Source organism: Eschrichtius robustus, chromosome 16, assembly GCF_028021215.1.
Source record: "Eschrichtius robustus isolate mEscRob2 chromosome 16, mEscRob2.pri, whole genome shotgun sequence".
In the NCBI taxonomy this organism is placed as follows: Eukaryota; Metazoa; Chordata; class Mammalia; order Artiodactyla; family Eschrichtiidae; genus Eschrichtius; species Eschrichtius robustus.
In genome coordinates, this window is record NC_090839.1 from 50,205,683 (window position 1) to 50,211,775 (window position 6,093).

Genomic DNA, 6,093 nt, shown 5'->3' on the forward strand with positions numbered 1-6,093 from the left:
ACACACACTTAGTTTTTTTCCTTGTGATGAAAACTTTTAAGATCAACTCTCTTAGCAACTTTCCATTTTTTTTAATTAAACTTTTAATTTTGAGATAATGCAGATTCACATGCAGTGGTGTGCCCTTCATCCAGTTTCCCCAATAGTAAATTTTACGGAATGAGAGAGGATATTATCAGCAGGATATTGACACTGAGACAACCCACAGGTCTTATCCAGATCTACCCAGTTTTACCTGTACTCACTGGTGTGTGAGTGGGGATGTGTGTGTGTCTAATTCTATACAACTGTATCACAGGTGCAGGTTCGTGTATCAGCTGCTACAGACACTGAGCAGTCCCATCACACAAGGATCCCTTGCTTGCCCTTTTACAAATCCTTAACTCTTGACAACCAATCTTTTCTCCATTTTTATGATGTTGTCATTTCAAGAATGTTATGGGGGTCTTCCCTGGTGGCGCAGTGGTTAAGAATCCGCCTGCCAATACAGGGGACATGGGTTCAAACCCTGGCCCTGGAAGATCCCACATGCCGCGGAGCAACTAAGCCAGTGCACCACAACTACTGAGCCTGCGCTCTAGAGCCCGCGAGCCACAACTACTGAGCCCACGTGCCGCAACTACTGAAGCCCATGTGCCTAGAGCCCATGCTCCTCAACAAAAGAAGCCACTGCAATGAGAAGCCCGCACACCACAACGAAGAGCAGCCCCCGCTCACCACAACCAGAGAAAGCCTGCGTGCAGCAACGAAGACCCAACGCAGGCAAAAATAAAAATTAATAAAATAAATAAATTTATATACAAAAAAAGGATGGGGCAAAAAATGAAAGATTTACAAAAAAAAAAAAAAAAAAAAAGAATGTTTGGAGCCCTAGCAAAATAATACAAAATATAAAAGTAATATAAAGATGGAAAATTAATTTTTCTGAAAAAGAAAATAACTAATTTCAGAGGGATCAGAGACTGAAGGGAGATTGCCCTAAATCCTTATTTTCCCATGTAGGATATTAAAAGATAATGCACTGAACTCACATATACACAGGTATCACTGTGAACATATTTAGTTTCTAAACTAAACAAACAAGCACAACCAGAAAAGATTTTGTTGCCTCTAAGAAACTGTCAAGGGTTACAACGACCTTTTGGTAAGCCTGTTAGAACAATTGAAATTTTATCTTCCTGGATTTCTTTACTAGATTTAAAAATGAAATAAAAAATTTTAAAATAAATATAAACAATAAGAAGAATGTTATATAAATGGAATCATACAACGTGTAACCTTTGGGATTGCTTTTTTTTTCTTTTCTTTTCCCCAGCCGGGCCACACGGCATGCAGGAATCTTAGTTCCCGAACTGGGGGCTGAACCCGTGTCCCCTACAGTGGAAGCGCAGAGTCTTAACAACTGGCGAGGTCCCTGGGATTCCCTTTTTTAACTCAGCATAGTCTCTAGAGAGTCTTCCAAGTCATTGCTTGTTGCCTAATGGTTTTAACACGTGTCTGTATTCCTAAACAAGATATTGTTTACATTGATGTTTTTTAAAATCATTTGAATCTTATAGTACAATTCTTCTGTAACTTGCTTTTTTCTTTCAACAATATGTTTTTGAGATTTACTTTTGTTAATGTGTGTGGCTGTGAGCCATTCCTTGTCACTGTACAGATTTATCACTATTTATTAATCCAATCAGTTATTGATTGTCATTTGGGTTGTGTTGAGTTTTTTATTTTTTTGAGTATGACGAATGATGCTATGATGAATATTCTTGTCTGTGACTCTTGGTGCAAAAGTGCAAGACTTTTTCTAGATTGCAAAACCTGAAGTGGAATTTCTGGGTCATTTAATATGTGTATGTCCAATTTGACTAGGTAAGGTCAAACTCTTTTCCAAAATGTTTGAATCAATGTACGTACACATTAGCAACGTTTGAACAATTTCATTGGTCCATATCCTCACCAACACTTAGTATTGTCAAACTTTAAAATTTCGCCAGCCTGGTAAACATAAAATCGTGTTTCATTGTCATTTTAATTTGTATTTTCCTGTTTACTAATGAGATTGAATATATTTTTATATGTTGATGAGCCATTCATGTTTTCTCTTCTGGGAGATGCCTGTCCAAGTCTTTTGCCATTTTTCTATTGAGTTTGTCTTTGCATATTCATTCATAAGAGTTCTTTATATATTCTGGATTCTAAGCATTTGTAAGATAAATGTGTTGCAAAAAGTTCTCTCAGTATGTTGTTTAGCTTATTCTCTTTACTGTGCCTTTTGATACATTTAAAATTTTTCGGCAGTCAGACTTATCAAATTTTTTGTATGGTCTGTTTTTTGTTTCTTAAGAAATTCTTCTCTACCCTATATCATAAATATATTCTTTTACATTATCTAGCTATCTATTGGGTTGGTCAAAAAGTTCGTTCGGATTTTTCCATTAAGATCTTGTGGAAAATCCCGAACGAACTTTTTGGTCAACCCAATATATATGTATATCTATACATACATATTTCAATGTTTAATCCACGGGAAATTGTTCTGTGTGTGCATTAGTCAATTTCCTTTATTTTTCCCCAAATGGATAACCAACGTTCCAGTTCCACCTATTGAATTACTCATCTTTCCCCACTGCTCTGCCGTGCCTTTTCTCATAAATCAAATTTCCACATATGTGTGGGTCTGTTTCTGGGCTCTCTGTTCTGTAATGGTGGTCAGCCTGTGCACCAATGTCTATCTGTGCACCAATGCACACTATTTTAATTACTACTGATGTCTGATAGAGCAAATCTACACACCTTGGTTTTTTTTCGGGAGTGTGTTGCTTATTCTTTCATATAAACTTCAGAATAATTTTGTCAGGTCCCACAAAAAGATCTTTTTTCCCCCAAGTATTTTTAAGAAGTGTATTAAATCTATAGATGAATTTGGGGATTTTTGACCTCTTTTTGACTCGGAGTCTTCCAATCCATTAGTATGGTAAATCTTTCCATTGATTAGTATCTTCTTTAACGTCTTCCAATAAAAAGTTTTCTAATTTTATCCACAGGGAACTTGCACAATATTTTTTAAAAATTTATTTCAAGGCACTTTTATTTGGGTTGCTGTTGTAAGTCAATTTTTTTATTAGACTTTAAATTTTTCTGCTACTGCCATATGGAAATGCAGTTGACACAACACATATCCACTCTCACAGGCACACACACACAGATTTTATATACAACAACCTTGCTAAACTCTCTTATTAATTTTAATGATTTATCTGAGGATTCTTTTGAGTTTTCCACATAGACAATCATACTGACTACAAATCATGTTGGTTTGTTATTTCCTTTATAATCCTTATACATTTATTTCTTCTTTTTTGCCTTATTGAACCTATAAGGAAGCTGGTCTAATGTTGAATGGAATGTTGAGAGCCGGCAGCTTTGTCTTGTTCTGGGGTGCTGGTTCAAAGGTGAATTTGGTTTGTGAAAATTTATCTGGCTGTGGACTTATGATCTGTGCATTTTTTCTAACACTGTGTTATACTTCAATAAAATGTTTAAACAATTTTTAAGGAATATTTTCCTGACATCCTAACCTCTCCTCGTGACTGTCTGCTCCAAGGATGCCACTGAGCAGGTTTGTACCTGTCTATTTCAACCTCACCGTACATTACTGGAGAAAAGAAGTCTTAATTGAGAACACCGATGGTGCTTGCATTCTTTAGAAGAACTATCAGGGGGAGGGGGCTCAGCAGCCCCTGAGGGCAGAATGGGGAGGGGAGATGGAAATGCAGGGAAACAGATTTCCATAAAGCAGAAGGAAAAGCTTTCTAAGATGGGTGTTGTCTAACCAGAGAATAGGCTGCTTTTGGGAAAAATGAGCTCTCCAGCACTGGAGGTATTCAAGCAGGGCTGGCGACACACCTATCATGGACACTCTTCCGGGACCACCTCCTCCCCGCAATACTGGGTGAGCTCTGGACCATAGCGTGTCTTCCGTCTCTTCCAACTCCAAACTTTTGAGATTTTTAAAAGAATTGGGTTCATTTCTTTTTTTTTTCTTTTTTTTCTTTTTTTTTTTTTTTTTTTACCATTTCTTATCCTACTTTTAGGCAATACTCTATCAATACCTCTCATAATACTTAGAAATCTGACCTTACACTAGAGAAAAGTCAACAAAGGCAAAACTGTTTCTTTGAAAATGTTAATACTGTTGATAAACCTATCTCAAGTCTGATCACACACACAAAAAAGAAAGATAGCACATTAGATTTCCCTTCTTCCAAAGAAATATCCAGCAAATATCAGAATAAGCATGCATCCAACAATTGGTTGAATAAAAGTGTAATTATACCTGTTATTTTCACCTCCAATCCCCTGAAGATTGCGTTGCATTTTGAGGTTTCTAGCCTTAGATCCTATCATTCTATAATATTTTCAAATAATGGACAAAGTGTCTCAGGCACTCGGTGATCTGAAATCCAGTGAAAGGTGAAGAAGAAGAAAAAAAGGCTCTGTTAATGGGGTCTTTTTTGTAAAATAAGGAATTTTGAATGAAGTGAAGTTTTTAAGCTTTTTATGAGATGGGACATACTTCCGTGATTTCACAGTTTTACTCTATTTTTACTTTCATTCAGCCAAGCTCTCTCTTTCTAGCAAGGCTCCAGTTTGTTGGCGGATAAAAATACATTCGCAGTCTCTCCCAGAAGCTGCGCCATCAGCCTCGTGGACGAGAAAGAAGCCCGGTCTCCTTGTGCCGCTATGGAAATGTCTTCCTCCTCCTCCCCTGGCTCACCCGGCTCAAAGTCTTTTTCCTTCTTTGTTTGTCGTTCTCAGAGAAAATCTGGAGTCCAGACAGGGAAGAGCCCAGAGAGGGTGACCCCTTGAGGGCAGCTCCGGAGGCGGGGCGCGTCTGCACCCTGAGCAGTCTGGGCCGAGCTGCGCCCCGTCTCCGAGCGCGGGGAGAGTATTCCAGCCGAGCCAAGAAATCCGTTACCAGGCTGCTGTGTCCCCAAGGGCCATTCCAGGGCGGAAGAGGATGGGGAAAACCGCTGTGTTGATTCTCCCGCCCTGTGGGCTGGGCGCGCAACGGGTCAGGTTACAGACAGGTGAGTCGGGCGGATGGGCGAGCTGCTGGCGCCAGGGCACCCCTGGCCGGCCGCGTCCCCGCAGCCCCCGGAGCTGGCACACGTCTGAACACCCCGGGAAGGGGGTGCCCGCCACGGCCGTGGAGGCGGTGCTATGCGCCCCTGGGCACACCGAGCAGAGGCCGTAGGACCCGCAGCGCGCCCCGCAAATCCCCCAACGCGGGTACAGCTGCGCTTAGAAACTTGGCATCTTTCTTTTACCAACTCCCCTTCCTTCTCTACCCTCTCCCCCATCCCCGGCCCTCCAGGTATAAAGGTAGATTAAAACAAACAAACAAACAAGCAAAAAACCCCAAACCCAAAATAAATAGCAAGCTCTCCAGCCACCTCCCCAGTAGGGGCAGTGAGGGGATGTAGCCCATCTTCACTGGCTTCTTGGAAAGTATTTCCCAGCCTCAGAATTTGGGGAGCAAACGGTTAGGGGAGGCAATAATGGGAGTGGGCGAGGATAAGAAATCTGTTTCAAAACTGTGTTTGCATAGCCAGCACTTGGCTTTTTTTCCATCGTGTTTATTTGGGGTAAGGGGACTCTTGGGGTGGAAGATCTTGGGGTGGAACAAGCGGACTTGTTTTTCTTAGATTGTATGGCACAAAATAATGTTCTAAAGATGCATGAATTTTAACATTTAATTTTACTGTGTTTATTTGGGAGACTGTTGTCTATGAAGGGGAGCTGAAACTCCCAAGTTCCCTCTTTACCAGATCAGAATCCTGGGGAGTCTCCCGCGGCCTCCCCCTTCCGCACACCGAGATTTCAACAAACCCCGGGAATGATCCACAAAGTCCAGAGGAACTGAGCCATTTTCTGGTTTGCTTGTCGGAGGCGAATCCACTGGGGCGGGGTGAGGGGGGGGGCAGGGGAGGGGGCGACTCGCGGGGGCTCCAGCTCTAGCGGGGACGCCCGGGGAGCGGACTTGGTGCTTTCCTCAAAGAGTTCGCCCTGCGGTGCCTGTGATGGGGAATGGGG